This window comes from Myotis daubentonii, chromosome 1, assembly GCF_963259705.1.
Source record: "Myotis daubentonii chromosome 1, mMyoDau2.1, whole genome shotgun sequence".
Classification (NCBI taxonomy): domain Eukaryota; kingdom Metazoa; phylum Chordata; class Mammalia; order Chiroptera; family Vespertilionidae; genus Myotis; species Myotis daubentonii.
Genome location: NC_081840.1, coordinates 141,093,791 through 141,110,473, shown reverse-complemented (window position 1 = coordinate 141,110,473; position 16,683 = coordinate 141,093,791). Strand labels below are relative to the sequence as shown.

General features: G+C 41.7%; 1 protein-coding gene across 10 annotated transcripts in view; it reads right to left on the bottom strand.

Annotated features, from left to right (window-relative positions):
• Positions 1 to 16,683, bottom strand: part of ABI1 (abl interactor 1) — an 82,777-nt gene that overhangs the window by 52,779 nt on the left and 13,315 nt on the right. The window contains exon 2 of one of the 10 annotated variants that reach the window (XM_059661274.1): positions 15,791 to 15,970. The exons of the other annotated variants lie outside the window; for them this stretch is intronic. The gene's annotated coding sequence lies outside the window, so the exon portion shown is untranslated. The remainder of the gene's footprint in view (positions 1 to 15,790; positions 15,971 to 16,683) is intronic. 10 annotated transcript variants of the gene reach the window in all.

Sequence of the window (16,683 nt, the reverse complement as noted above, 5' to 3'; positions counted from 1 at the left end):
CTCTCTCTCTCTTTCCCTTCCTCTCTGAAATCAATAAAAATATTTTTTTAAAAAATACAACTCCAAGAGAGCAGGATGTTGCGAGAGAGTCTCCTTGCGTGCGACCAAAGAGCAATTTAAAAATGGGTGAGCTTGAGGCCAAGATTTTTGTTCAGAAGTGTACCCAGTGCCATACTGTGGAAAAGGGAGGCAGGCACAAGACTGGGCAATCTCCACAGTCTATTTGGGCGAAAGACAGTTCAGGCCCCTAGATTTTCTTACACAGATGCCAACAAGAACAAAGGTACCACCTGGGGAGAGGTTACACTGATGGAGTATTTGGAGAATCCCAAGAAGTACTTCCCTGAAACAAAAGTGATCTTCACTAGCACTGTGAAGAGTGCAGAGCCCTAGCTGGTTTGGCTCAGTGGATAGAGTGCTGGCCCACAGACTGAAGGGTCCTGGGTTTGATTACAGTCAAGGGCAAATGCATCGGTTGCAGGCTCAATCCTCGGCCCCACCTGGGACATGAGCAGGAAGCAACCAATCAATGTGTCTCTCTCACATAGATGTTTCTTTCTCTGTGTCTCTCCTCCCTCCTTCCACTCTCTAAAAGAATCAATGGAAAATATCCTCAGGTGAGGATTAACAAAAAATAAATAAAATTAAAAAAAGAAGACTGCAGAAAGGGCAGACTTTATAGCTTATCTCAAAAAAGCTACCAATGAGTAAATGTTGGCCACTGCCTTGTTTACTACAAATGTCTCATGACTTTCTTTATGTGTACCATATTTAAACTGACCTCATACACCAGAATTCACATCATGAATGACTGATAGAGCATTTCTTCGGGGCAGTCCTGATTTAAACAAGTTTGGCTTGTGGTTAAATGAATATGGTCAGGCCCTAACCGGTTTGGCTCAGTGGACAGAGCGTCAGCCTGCAGACTCAAGGGTCCCAGGTTAGATTCCAGTCAAGGCCATGAACCTTGGTTGTGGGCACATCCCCAGTAGGGAGCGTGCAGGAGGCAGCTGATCAATGTTTCTCTTTCATCGATGTTTCTAACTCTCTATCTCTCTCCCTTCCTCTCTGTAAAAAATCAATAAAATATATTTTTTTAAATGAATATGGTCAGCTTTTTAAGCTTTGATGGTATTTGGTTCTCCTCTAAAAATATGATTGGACTTGACTGGTACTGTTCAACTTTTCGTAGAGGTGGTGAGTGCCATCTCAAAACCTATAGGAGATTGGTTTATAAATTTATATAACTTGTATTAATATGTTTAAATTCTAAAGATGTCCCTTCACTGTCTCTTAGACCTGCAAGACTCGCTTGTTTCAAGCTGTATTCATTAGCCTGTTAAAAGACAAGGACTGCACATAAGCTGGCAGTGACCATTTTATCTTTTTGGTCCCAACAATACCAATTTAATTAAAATTCCCTGCATCTAAACTGTTGCCTTTTACTGAATGGAAGGCATTTTAGTGGCTTATGTATAAATACCAAATAAAGAGTATTTAACACTTAAAAAAATACATCTCCTACATTGCTATCTGCAAAATATCAGATATTATGGATGCTAGATTGTATTTCAATGTTAAACCTTCACTGATAGATGTACTTATGTAAATCATGAAAATTCTGTAAATACAGAAGTAAATTATGGACATAAAAGTATTATGCCAGCCGAAACCGGTTTGGCTCAGTGGATAGAGCGTCGGCCTGCAGACTGAAAGGTCCCAGGTTTGATTCCGGTCAAGGGCATGTACCTGGGTTGCGGGCACATCCCCAGTGGGAGATGTGCAGGAGGCGGCTGATCGATGTTTCTCTCCCATCGATGTTTCTAACTCTCTATCTCTCTCCCTTCCTCTCTGTAAAAAATAAATAAAATATATTTAAAAAAAAAAAAAAAGAAGAGTGTATCTTGGACAAGCACTTTCACAATGCTGAAGGGTGCAATTAGACAGTATGTATCACAGTTCTTTAAAATAGATATAGTCTTCACTTCTAGGAATTTACTCCAAAGAAATAAAAGACCTAATCAAAGAAACTATATGTTTAAGAATGGCCATACCATCTTTGTTTATAACAGGAAAAAAAAACCCAGAGCCATGGCCTTTATGATTCAGTAGGTTGGAGGATCATCCTGTGCAGCAAAAAGTGGCAATGGGGAACATGGTAAGAACAGGATTCCACAAACATGAGCCCAATGCCGTATTCCACTTGCTACAAAATGAACTGCCTGGTCAGAAATAATGTGATATGAAATACTATGACATAACTGAGGCATTCTGAAAGTCACAAATAGTTTTGACAGAAACAGAGCAGGGAGGGAAGGCAAATCCATACCCAGAGTAGGTAGTTATTTCAGGGAGAACAAAGTGTTGTCCTTTCCATTATGAAGGTAGTTCAATAAAAGCCACCCGCCACCAGATATCTAGCTTGTCCCTAGAAAAATGGTGCAATCTCTGGGGGTTAAAATTGGCTCTGTGCTATTGGCAAAGTGGTCATTCAGCAGTAAAGGTAGCCAGGTTGGTGTTGGTGAGTGGAAATCCATTTTGCTGAGCATATGTACAACCTCCATACCTGCCACCATGAGGTCCTTTTTTCATGAGCCCACTGGATAGAGATGGATGGGGAAAGAGGATGAAATCCAGAGGTGACATCCACCTGATTATTAAGGTCCTTCTTTGCTGAGGTTGCTCTTTGATGGACATTGACACCAAATACAAATATTACTGTGTCCGTTCAAAAAGGTATCTACATACTTCCAATTATGTTCCTTCCAAGTCCATACTGAAGTACCCAAACAATTAGCTACTGCCACAAATCAGAAGGGATCTACATCTCTAATTATCTCTCTTTCTAGGCAAAATGAACAACTAGAAACACTGCTCCAAGTTCTACCCACTGGAAGAATTTCCTTTCAACACTGCACTTCTGAGTCATCACTGCGTTATGGAGACAGTGCTACAGATAGCCATCTTCAGATGGTACCAGCATATGATGTAGAACATTTTGTAAACTAGGATTAAGTTTTTTCTGCCTCAGTCAACTGAAACTCCTCTTAAGGCCACAGGTATGGGCTGAGAGTGAAGAAAAGAAGCATGAGTATGAACCACAAGGTATAGAAAATATTCAATAATAAAAGGAGGTTATAAAATAATTATAGGCTTGCTTTTTTTAAAAAAAGAAATGTGCAGAATGTACACACAAACAAAAACCATCTAAAAGAAAATTTACCAATATATTAGTAGTTACCTCTGGGTGGTCAAATATGGATGATTTAATATTTACGTTTTTCTGTATCGAGTTTTTTCAATAATCAGAAAAAATGATTTTAACTAAGCAAATTCTCTTCATATAATCTTAATGGAGGAAAAAAACCAACAGAATATATATCTGTATATACAGCAGAATCTAATTTTGTTTGGTATAATTAAGTACCTATACAAACTAACTCACCAGATAAATCAGCATGTTAATAGTTGGATTATAAATGATTTGTGCTCTCATTTTTTGACATTTCCAGATAAACACGTAACATTTTTTCTGCAACTATCTTGCAGACACTAAGAATAAGGCTAATAAAACCTCTCTACCATCCTGCCAATATGAGGAGGAAAACAAAAGAATCCTTGATGACACTGAGCTAAAGAATTAGCCAGTTTGGCTCAGTGGATAGAACACTGGCCTGTAGACTGAAGGGTCCCAGGATGATTTCAGTCAAAGGCACACGTCTGGGTTGTGGGCTCGATCCCAAGTAGGGGGCGTGCGGGAGGCAGCCAATTAATGATTCTCTCTCATCATTGATGTTTCTATCTCTCTCTCCCTCTCCCTTTCTCTCTGAAATCAATAAAAATATTTTTTTCTAAAAAGAATTAGCCAACCCTGGGCAATCCTACTTTAGAGTTTCTTGTGATATAAAATAATGTTCTCTAATATTTAAATCCAATTCAGTTTTATTACCTACAGTCAAATACATTCTAAATAATTTAACTTGTATATGAGGAAAAGAAAGAATAAGTTTCATAAAAAGAGTCTTGATTAAACTTAAAAGTAACAATTTGTAGTAATACTCCTAGTCAAATAGACAAAAAAAAATTTATTAGGGTAACTCAACTAATTAAGGCTATTTTCTAAACTAATCCATTAATTTACAGCTGACTGAGTTACTCATTAAAATGTTATCCGGCCGAAACCGGTTTGGCTCAGTGGATAGAGCGTAGGCCTGCGGACTGAAAGGTCCCAGGTTCGATTCCGGTCAAGGGCATGTACCTGGGTTGCGGGCACATCCCCAGTGGGGGGTGTGCAGGAGGCAGCTGATCGATGTTTCTCTCTCATCGATGTTTCTAACTCTCTATCTCTCTCCCTTCCTCTCTGTAAAAAATCAATAAAAAAATTTTAAAAAAAATAAAAAAAATAAATGTCTTAAAAAAAAAAATAAAGGCCTCTTTAAAAAATAAATAAATAAATAAAAATAAAATGTTATCTGAGAAATCAGTCTAGTTTGCCCTTCCCACATGGCAATTATATTTTAATCTGTATTAGTCTGTTCAGACTAATTAACAAAAATACCAGACAGAGATTTAAACAGAAATTCTAGAGACTGGAAAATTCAACATTAGGATTGTTTCTTGTGAGAGGTCTCTTTCTAGCTTGCTGTGTCCTCTCACATTGTGAACAAAAATTGATCTCTGATGTCTCGTCTTCTTTTGTAAGGGCACCAGTTCTAAGGGATGTTCTACCCTATGACTTTAGTTAACCCTTGATCACCTCCTTAAAAGCCCTATCTCCAATACAGTAACATGGGCAGTTAGGGTTTCAACATATAAATAGGGGGAGGCATAATTCAATCTACAGCTTAATATTTTTCATCAAACATTAAGAAATACACCCTTCTTATAAATACCCAAAATAGAATATTGAAAGTAATACTTTTTTTGCTATTGTTTTTGTTAATCCTCACTGGAGGATATTTTTTCCATTGATTTTTTTAAAATATATTTTTATTGATTTCAGAGAGGAAGGGAGAAAGAGAAACATCAATGATGAGAGAGAATCATTGATTGGCTGCCTCCTGCACACCCCCTACTGGGGATCGAGCATGCAACCTGGGCATGTGCCCTTGACCAGAATCGAACCTGGGACCCTTCAGTCCATAGGCCGATGCTTTATCCAGTGAGCCAATCCATCCAGGGCTTTCCATTGATTTTCAGAAAGTGTGGAAAAGAGCAAGGGAGAGAGGGAGGGAAACATCAATGTGAGAGAGACACACTGACTGATTGCCTCAGGCACATGCCCCTACCTGGGCCAGGAATCAAACCTGCAATCCTTGGGTGGTTGGGCCAACACTCTAACCACTGAGAAACACCACCAGGGCTTGACAGTAATACTTTTAACTGTTATGTATAACTATTTAGTTCTCAAAATATTTTCACAGAGTAAACTAAGCAAACATCCTGGTTTCACAGATAAAGGCACATATCAAGCTTAGAGATACTAATTTTTCCAAGAATACTCTAACTAGTAAGTAAAGAAGCTAGGACTAGAACTCAGATCTGAATCCTAGTCCAATGATCTTTACAAAGCTCTTAATCTTGTCATATGCACTTAAGTGATAGGAATTTTATTTCACCTGCTAGTAATGTTCTGAACAACAGAAGCAGCTTGGGTGTCAGTAAAGGGAAGGGCAAAGAGCAAAAGCAAAATGAAATGAACAAGAACATTAGCTTGGAGGTGAACAAGCTTAAATAGTCAGCAGGCCCAATAGGGAAATACAACACAAGGCTAGAGAAATCCTATAGGCCCTTGGGGAATTTAGACTTCCTGAGGCTAAAGGGGAACCACTGAAGCATTTTTAGGAAGATAAGACAAGGCCAGTTTTGGGCTCTAGAAACATCACTTCCGCTGCAGTTTTATAAAGTGGATTGGAAAATACAGAGAAGACAAGAATGAAGACAGGAATTCTGTTTTAATATGTACTCTGTACCACACACAAGAAAGGCAACTTTATGTTAAAAATTCCCACTTTAACACTGGGGGGGGGGGGGGGGGGGGAGATAATGAGCTCTGGTACCTTGCCCAAAGGAAAGGCATGGTATTTCCACTAGGCCACACTTCATCCCAGTCTATAATCCTAAGAGTGAACAAAGTATAGTTCTAATGTGTCAGAGTGAAACTACTAAAGTATTTTCCCTAAGATTAACCACTCCAAGTCATCATTATCTATTTGGTGTATCACATGAATTTTTTTAACAGAAAAAAAGTTTTATTTATATATACAACATGCATATATGTGGGAAAACTAGAGCAACTCAAAGGAGTGGTTATACTTTAAGGCTTATACACCATCTTAACATAAGGGCAACAAATTGGGGAGAATTGATTAGACAAAAGAAAGGGGGAGTTAAATTGTGTAGTAAATTGTGGCAAGGAAACTAGGAACTGCATGGTAGAAAAGGGTTATTTAGTAAGGTGTGTTAAATGTACCACATGAATTTGTAATTAACCAAAAGGGAAAGACAATAGAGAAACCTTTCTCAGGATAGCTGAGAATGTTTCTGTAAATTACTTTTTTTTAAATGTATTCATTGATTTGAGAGAGAAGAGAGAGAAACATCAATTTGTTGTTCCATTTGTTTATGCATTCATTGGTTGATTCTCATATGTGCCCTGACTGGAAATTGAACCTGAAATTTTGGCATATCGGGAAGATGCTCTACAAGAATGTTTTTGATCTACAAAACAACTAATACTCTATGGACAGATTCTATAAATAAAACAAAACTTAAATATGTAACACTTTTTTATGGTATTCCTCACCAAAGTAACAAACTCACATCCTTAATTTAAACCCAAATAAGTGTGCTTTGCCAGGAAATTCCTTAAGGAATGCAGTATAATGCATAGTTTCACAAACTGCAAGGTAAAGTGGTAATTAATACTTTCACAAGCAGCATAACCCTTACGTAACTGACTTGAGGAAAACAAAGTACTTCTGCTTAAAAAAAAGAAAGTCCTATAAATACCAACAGAAGTATCTAGTCCTACCATTGACTTCCTCACACAGCTTACAATACAGTCTCACAAAATCAATCTTAGCTGTGTCAATCCTAGTGATTCATTAACCATATTTTGCAAACAAAACAATCAGAGCCAGTATGCTTTCTGATAAACTACATTTTCCTAATTTCTTAATCTGTTACATGAAAGTAAAGGACTCACAAAAGTATAAGAATCAATTAATAAATTTTTATTGAAATTCTAAATTACAGCTATTACAAAATAATCTAAGATGCAGAGTCATTCTCACAGCTCTTTAAAAAAAAACACCTGAGCCCTAGCTGGTTTGACTCAGTGGATAGAGCATTGGCCTAGGGCAGTGGTTCTGAACCTTCCTAATGCCACGACCCTTTAATACAGTTCCTCATGTTGTGATGACCCCCAATTTCATTGTTACAAATTGAACATAATTAAAGCATAGTGATTAATCACAAAAATAATATGTAATTATATATGTGTTTTCCGATGTTCTTAGGCAACCCCTGTGAAAGGGTCGTTCGACCCCCAACGGACTCGTGACCCACAGGTTGAGAACTGCTGGCCTAGGGACTAAAAGGCTCTGGGTTTGATTCTAGTCAGGGGCACATGCCTGGGTTGTGGGCTCGATTCCCAGTATGGGGCATGCAGATCGGTGATTCTCTCTCACCACCGATGTTTCAATCTCTCTCCTTCTCCCTTTCTCTCTAAAAGCAATAAAAATATATTTTTTTAAAAAATCTGAGATGTGAACAGAGTGATATTCTGTTCATACACATAGTTATAAAGTAAAAGAAACAAGAGGGCCCTAACCGGTTTGGCTCAGTGGATAGAGCGTCGGCCTGCGAACTGAACGGTCCCAGGTTCGATTCCGGTCAAGGGCATGTACCTTGGTTGCAGGCACATCTCCAGTAGGAGGTGTGCAGGAGGCAGATGGTCGATGTTTCTCTCTCATTAATGTTTCTAACTCTCTATCCCTCTCCCTTCCTCTCTGTAAAAAAAAAAAAAATCAATAAAATATACTTTTTAAAAAAAGAAACAAGAGGGAAAATACTTTATTAATAAATTACCACATACTGAATCCAAACCAAATAATTTAACCAAGAAGAAATCTAGCCGAAACCGGTTTGGCTCAGTGGATAGAGCGTCGGCCTGCGGACTGAGAGGTCCCAGGTTCGATTCCGGTCAAGGGCATGTGCCTGGGTTGCGGGCACATCCCCGGTGGGAGATGTGCAGGAGGCAGCTGATCGATGTTTCTCACTCATCGATGTTTCTAACTCTCTATCTCTTTCCCTTCCTCTCTGTAAAAAATCAATAAAATATATTTAAAAAAAAAAAAAAAGAAGAAATCTAAATACCAGTTAGCAGCAGTTCTCAACTTGTGGGTCGCGACCCTTTCACAGGGGTCGCCTAAGGCCATCGGAAAGCACATATATAATTACATATTGTTTTTGTGATTAATCACTATGCTTTAATTATGTTCAATTTGTAACAATGAAATTGGGGATCACCACAACATGAGGAACTGTATTAAAGGGTCATGGCATTAGGAAGGTTGAGAACCACTGAAAGGAATACAACAGCATTAAAAAGAAAACCATCGCCCGAACGAAACCAAGATGACGGCATAGGTTAACGCCGAAGTTTGCTGCCTCGAACAACCACTTCAAAAATACAACTAAAAGACGGAACAGACATCATCCAGAACCACAGGAAGGCTGGCTGAGTGGAAATTCTACAACTAGAAGGAAAGAGAACAGCATACCGAGACTCAGAGGAGGCACAGTGCTGAAGTCAAATACTAAGGTGCGGAGTGCATGCGGAGCAGGCTGGCGGCTGAGGGCGCGGTTGTCTGTTTCAATCGGGAGGGAGTCTCAGATTCTGAGCTCCAGTTCTGGGCGAGTCTCTAGGGACCCAGACTCAAACGGGAGAAGCGGGACTGTCTGGCTTCGGTCGGAACTCGAAGGCAGCTTTCTCTCCGAGGTTTGCAGCCGTTGCTGGGACTCTGAGAGGCAGAGCCCCTGGGGACGGGACTGAGAGCAGCCATAACTGCTCGCTCTGCCCGCCCTGTAGATCCCCTGGGACCTGCCCCATCCAAGCCCTGCACAGAGGCATTTGCCGGATAGCCTCAGGCAAAGGCTAGATTAGCACCTCCCTAGAGGACAGAAGTTCTCTCACTGCAGACACAGCTGATTCTCACAGCCAATTGGCCTGGAGGTCAAATCCCCCCAGTATTAACTACAACAATCAAGGCTTAAGTACAACAAGACTGCACACAAAGACCACTAGGGGGTGCACCAAGAAAACAAAAAAATGCGGAGACAAAGAAACAGGACGCAAATGTCAGAAATGGAAGATATAGACCTCAAAACCACACTGCTAAGGTCTTTCAATAATTTTCTAGAAACTGCCGATAAATGTAGTGAGATCCTCAAGAAATCTAATGAGACTCTCGATGTTGTGATAAAGAACCAACTAGAAATTAAGCATACACTGACTGAAATAAAGAATATTATACAGACTCCCAACAGCAGACCAGAGGAGCAGAAGAATCAAGTCAAAGATTTGAAATGCGAAGAAGCAAAAAACACCCAACCGGAAAAGCAAAATGAAAAAAGAATCCAAAAATACGAAGATAGTGTAAGGAGCCTCTGGGACAGCTTCAAGCGTACCAACATCAGATTTATAGGAGTGCCAGAAGATGAGAGAGAGCAAGATATTGAAAACCTATTTGAAGAAATAATGACAGAAAACTTCCCTCACCTGGTGAAAGAAATAGACTTACAGGTCCAGGAAGCGCAGAGAACCCCAAACAAAAGGAATCCAAAGAGGACCACACCAAGACACATCATAATTAAAATGCCAAGAGCAAAAGACAAAGAGAGAATCTTAAAAGCAGCAAGAGAAAGAAACTTAGTTACCTACAAGGGAATACCCATACAACTGTCAGCAGATTTCTCAACAGAAACTTTGCAAGCCAGAAGGGAGTGGCAAGAAATATTCAAAGTGATGAATACCAAGAACCTACAACCAGGATTACTTTATCCAGCAAAGCTATCATTCAGAATTGAAGGTCAGATAAAGAGCTTCACAGATAAGGAAAAGCTAAAGGAGTTCATCACCACCAAACCAGGATTATATGAAATGCTGAAAGGTTCCTTTAAGAAGAAGAAGAAGAAGAAAAAGGTAAAGATACAAATTATGAACAACAAATATGCATATATCAACAAGTGAATCTAAGAATCAAGTGAATAAATAATCTGGTGATCATAATAGAATCAGGGACATAGAAAGGGAATGGACTGACTATTCTTGGGGGGGAAAGGGGTGTGGGAGATTCGGAAAGAGACTGGACAAAAATCGTGCACCTATGGAAGAGGACAGTGGGTGGGGAGTGAGGGCAGAGGGTGGGGCGGGAACTGGGAGGAGGGGAGTTATGGGGGGAAAAAAGAGGAACAAATGTAATAATCTGAACAATAAAGATTTAATTAAAAAAAATAAAATAACAGTGAGTTAATAACAAAAACAAAACAAAACAAAAAAAAGCACATGGAGACTAGGAAGAGGGGTGAAGGCCTGGAATGGGCTGGTCTGACACCCATGTGTGCTGTTTTTTTAATTAGGAGTGAGATCATCTCTGCAGAGGCAGCCCATAAGGAGCCAGAGATCCCAGCCCCACATCAGACCCCCAGCCCAGGGTCCCAGAACTGGGAAGAGAAGTCACCATAACTATGGGATATAAAAAACAGTGGGGATAAAGGCTAAGTAACACCAAGGCTGCTGGATATAGGTGTTCCTTTTAAAGGGGCACAAACCTACAAGGTCCTGCCTTCCTCTGAGCTCCAGCGCAGGGTGGCAGCTCTGGGGGACCAAGACACATACAGAGAGAAACTGGATTGTCTGGCATCTGGGCAGGAACATGAGGGCACCTTTCTCCCAGACAGAGGTATTCACACGGGTCACTGTTCCTATGCTGGGACTTCCCCTGTCACAGGGCTGACTGGCAGCCATATCTGAGTTTCCATCAGCCTGGCTCATAGTGTTTGCTCCACCAAGGTGATTCCCTGAGACCCTGCCCCATCCAATTTGCAGTCCCACCCAACCCTGTTTGCAGAGACTTTTCCATATGAATGGCCTGTCCTTGCTCAAGCTTCACACTTTGCTAAAATCTCTCTAACAAGGTGCAGCTGGTGACAGAATACCCCAAACCTATCAATAAAAGGCTCAAGACCTGACACTAGCACCAGCCTGCATTGCTTCACATCTGGGCCTCAAGTGGGCATTTCCAAACCCAATACAAATAGCTCCTGCAGAATGGCCATAAGAAGTGGCTGACTTTGCACCTCCCTGGAGGCCCTAGAGCCAGTGCACCCAGTAAACAGCTTCAGACCATACCATGCTACAATTCTACACATCCACAAGCAACACATTCAATTGGCAGACTCAGTGAGCACTAAAGCCCTACTGAAGCAAGTCCTGCTCCATGGGGGTAGGTTCTGCACAGCAGCTCTCCAATTGGCTGTAAGCAGTTCCTCACAGCCAATTGACCTGGAGATCAATTCTTCCCAGAGACACAAAAGCAATCAAGGATCAACTACAAGACTGTGCACACAATTCATACAGGGGCACACCTCGAGTGCCCAGCTCAGGTGACTGGGGAGGCTGAGCCACTGGGCCTTATAAGAAGTCTACTATACAAGGCCACTCTACCAATTCCAGAAGACAGAAAAGCTCTAATACATAGAAACAAACAGAGGGAAACAGCCAAAATGCAGAGACAAAGAAATATTTCACAAATGAAAGAAATGGAAGCAAGCAAACTACTGAGTACAGAGCTCAAAACCATGGTTATAAGGTTATTCAAGGATCTTAATGAGAGTTTCAAGGGATTTAGTGAGACTTTGAAGGATCTTAGTGAGAATGTCAAAGACATGAAAAAGGACCAATCAGAAATTAAGCATACACTAACTGAAATAAAGAATAATTTAAAAGAATTCAATGGTAGAGTAGAGGATTCTGAGTATCAAATCAATGAGTTGGAATATGAGGAAGAAAAAAACAGCCAATCAGAAGATCAAAAAGAAAAAAAGAATCCAAAAATATGAAGACAGTGTAAGGAGCCTCTGGGAAAACCTCAAGTGTAGCAACATTCACATTATGGGGGTGCCAGAAGGAGAAGAGACAGAGCAAGATATTGAAAACCTATTTGAAGAAATAATGACAGAAAACTTCCCCTACTTGGTGAAAGAAAGGGATTTTCAAGCCTAGGAAGAGCCAAGAGTCTCAAACAAGAGGAATCCAAAGAGGCCCACACCAAGACACATCATCATTAAAATGCTAAGGGTTAAAGACAAGAGAAAATCCTGTTTTGTCTTCCGGATGGAATGTATAGTGTCAGTCACCGGTGACTCAGTGGGCGCTTAACGTGTCAAAGGCAGCAAGAGAAAAGCAATTAGTTGTCTACAAGGGAGAGCCCATAAGACTGTCAATTAATTTCTCAACAGACACTTTGCAGGCCAGAAGAGAGTGGCAAGAAATATTCAAAGTGATGAATAGCAAAGACCTACAACCAAGATTACTCTATCCAGCAAAACTCTCATTTAGAATTGAAGGTCAGGTAAACAGCTTCACAGACAAGAAAAAGCTAAAGGAATTCATCACCACCAAACCAGTAAGACATGAAATGTTCAAGGGAATTCTTTAAGAAGAAAAAAAGGATAAATATATATATACTAGAGGCCCGGTGCACAAAAATTTGTGCACTTAGGGGGGGGAGGGGTCCCTCAGCCCGGCCTGTGCCCTCTCGCAGTCTGGGACCCCTTGGGAGATAACGACCTGCTGGCTTAGGCCTGCTCCTGGGTGGCAGAGGGCAGGCCCAATCCCTAGGTGCAGCCCCTGGTCGGGCTCAGAGCAGGGCCGATTGGGAAGTTGGGGCGCTGCCCCGTCATGCACAGAGCAGGGCAGATAGGGAGGTTGCGATGCCACCCTCAGTCACGCTTAGGGTAGGGCTGATTGGGGGGTTGGGGCACCGCCCCGTCACACTCAAGGCAGAGTCGATGGGGAGGTTGTGGGCCACCCCCTGTCACGCACAGAGCAGGGCCAATCAGGGGGTTGGGGCGCCGCCACTGTCACACTCAGGGCATGGCCGACGGGGAGGTTATGGCTCTACCCCATCACACACAGAGCAGGGCCCGTGGGGGGAGGGGGGTTGGGGCGCCGCCCTCTATCACCCACAGAGCAGGGCCGATCAGGAGGTTGGGGCGCCTTCCCCTGTCATGAACAGAGCAGGGCCAATAGGGAGGTTGTGGCCCTGTCCCCTGTCACACACAGAGCCGCAGGGCAATCAGAGGGTTTGGGCGCTGCCCCGTCACACTGATCCCGGTGCCGGGAGGCCTCTCGGCTCCTCTGATCCCGGTGCTGGGAGGCATATTACCCTTTTACTATATAGAATAGAGGCCTGGTGCACGGGTGGGGGCCGGCTGGTTTGCCCTGAAGGGTTTCCTGGATCAGGGTGGGGGTCCCCACTGGGGCACCTGGCCAGCCTGGGTGAGGGGATGATGGCTGTTTTCAGGCTGGGACTGAAGCTCCCAACTGCTCCTTTTTTTCTTTTTTCTTTTTTATTCTGGACCAGCTTTAGCTCTGAGGCTCCAGCTCTTAGGCCTCTGCTCCTGAAAGCAGGTATCTGGTTTGTTTCGGTTCTCGAAACTCTGTATCAACTCCAGCTCTGAGATCCCAGCCTACTGAAAGCTGGTTTCTGGGGTTTTGTTTAGCCTATATTTGTTACAGTGTTTGAAACTGCAGGCTCAGAGGCCGGCAAGGCAGGCGGGGAACGTTGGAGTCCTCCGTCACTGAAGCAAGCAAGCCTCATGTTAGTTTCAAGCTGCCTGGCTGCCGGCCGCCATCTTGGCTGACAGTTAATTTGCATATTGCCCTGATTAACCAATGGGAAGGGTAGCGGTCGTATGCCAATTACCATGTTTCTCTTTTATTAATGTAGATATGAATAATAAAATGGCAATAAATACCTATCTATCAACAATTGAATCTAAAAATCAAAATAAATGACCAAGAAATCTAATGAACTGGTGAATAAAATAGAATCAGAGGCATGGACACATGGAACAGAGTGACAAATCTCAGAGGGAATGGCATGGAAGTGATTAACCAAAGATCTTACCTATGGACACAGACAGTAGGGTGATCAAGGTCTGGGGCTGAGTGGGAACCAGATTGGGGAGCGGGGGGAAAACATCTGTAATACTCTCAACAATAAAGATATAAAGATCTTTTTAAAAAATTCTTGGTTAACAATATTCACCCTTCATATCTCAACTCCAACATTACTTCTGTAGGGGTGCAAAAAATAATTTTCCTCCCACCTTCTAAGTTCTTCTAGCTGGGCTAATAATGAGACAGATTAATAAGAGAATGTGTCCAAAATTTATTATGCATGTACATGCAGAATATGAGACTCAAAGATTCATTGGGCAGTTGCAGTTTATATGCCATTTTGGATAAAAAAGGAGGGAAGAGTCTGGGATTTCAAAGGGAAAGCAGGTGATTTACAGGTAGATGAGAAAAAATGAACAAATTCTTGCTGGCCCACCCAGAAACTATGGAACACAGACAGAAGTTCAACAAACAAGCTTTGCTTGATTTCTCCCAGTCAGCCACATTTAGTTTATTCTGTGATGCTAAAGTGATGATGCTCCTTCCTTTAAGCAGGGTTTTCTATATGAATTCCTTTAGACCTGTGGTCGGCAAACTGGGGCTCGCAAGCCACATGCGGCTCTTTGGCCCCTTGAGCGTGGCTCTTCCTAAGCCTTAGCAGTACCCTAATTAAGTTAATAACAACGTACCTACCTATACAGTTTAAGTTTAAAAAATTTGGCTCTCAAAAGAAATTTCAATCGTTGTACTGTTGATATTTGGCTTTGTTGACTAATGAGTTTGCCGACCACTGCTTTAGGCACGTAAAGAGAGCGAGGATCAAAGGTTTCTTTCTGAGTTTGAAAAACATCTAGTGAGAGAGAAACATGAATCAGTTGCCTCCCTTACGCGACCGAGGATCAAACCTGCAAACTACATTCGTACCCTAACTGGGAATCAAACCTGCAACCTTCTGGTGTATGGGACCATGCTCCAACCCGCAACTGGGACAGGGCTGAATCAGCTCTTCCGTAATAACCAGCTTAAAATCAATATCCCAAAAGGCAAATTTGGGGGTGGCAAAATTATGGTCCCCTCAACTTCTTTGACACACCAGGCTAGATGGGGGTACCTGATATATACTCTTGTCAACACGTACTTCCCTAGATAAAATTTATAGTATGTAAGGCTGTGCCCAGCGTGGAAGGCTCCAGTTGGGGATGGCCTGTCAGGTCAGTAGAGCAGCGGCAGGAAGCCTGGGAGGAGGCACTTCAGGAGGCAGAGAAATTAGTGTCTTAGGAGGACCCTGTCCTGGGGGCAGTTGGACCATGGCTGCAGGTTCACAGGCTGAGGGAGGGGGTTTGAGAGCAGAGGCAGAGATTATATCTAATTCACAAAACACACTCTGGCACATAATAGGCAGTAAAAAGATACTGAATAACTGAACGGGTGTCAAATTAATATATTATCTTACTGTGATGTACATTAATATAATTTATACATATTTCATTTTACTGAGCATTTCTCTTGGAACTTCTATGGTTTCAACTTTGGAACCTGTAAGATTTCTTCAAATCAAATTTGGAACATACTCAAATTGGAAATAAATTAAATAATTACATCATTTTAGCCCAACAGGTGTGACTTAGTTGGTTGAGCATCAGTCCATGCACCAGGAGGTTGCCAGTTCTATTCTCGGTCAGGGTTCATGCCCTGGTTGCAGGCTGGATCCTCAGTGAGAGGTATGCATGAGGCAGCCAACTGATGTTTCTATCTCTTTCTCCCTCTCCCTTCCAAACTCTGAAAGCAATAAAGACATTTTAAAAGTAATCATAATAAAATAAAATCCAGACTCCTATTAGTAGTACCACAAATGGAAGACATTAAGTCTACTAAACCAATCATTTAAACCAAAGTTCCTCATAGTGTGGTATTCAGAAGGCTTAGGATCCCTAATTCTTTCAGGAGTTTCCAAAACTATTTTCATAATAATACCAGTTATTTGCCTCCTCTTCTTTATCCAAAAATATTTTTCATTAATAAAGATTTCACATGTCATGTGTTTAATGGAAAATCATGTTATGTAAATAGTCCAGTAAACCTTTTCTATTTATGTTTCAGATCATATAATTTTTCTTCAAAATCTGTGATGTTTTCAAAAGTAGATCTTGACATGAATTTGACTGATCAATTGATCCTACAGGATAAGCTCTATAGAAGCAGTCATGAACCGGTGGTCCATGGAGGTCCGTGAGGTCCCAAAGGTTGGCGACCACTGCTCTATAGGACTCTAATTCAAAATCAGCAGTATCTTGATCAAATTCTTGGAACAGAATTTCTCTTGGGTACAAAACTATTATTAAGATTTCCAGCCCTGGCCGGTTTGGCTCAGTGGATAGAGCGTTGGCCTGCGGACTGAAGGGTCCCAGGTTCGATTCCGGTCAAGGGCATGTACCTTGGTTGCGGGCACATCCCCAGTAGGGGGTGTGCAGGAGGCAGCTGATTGATGTTTC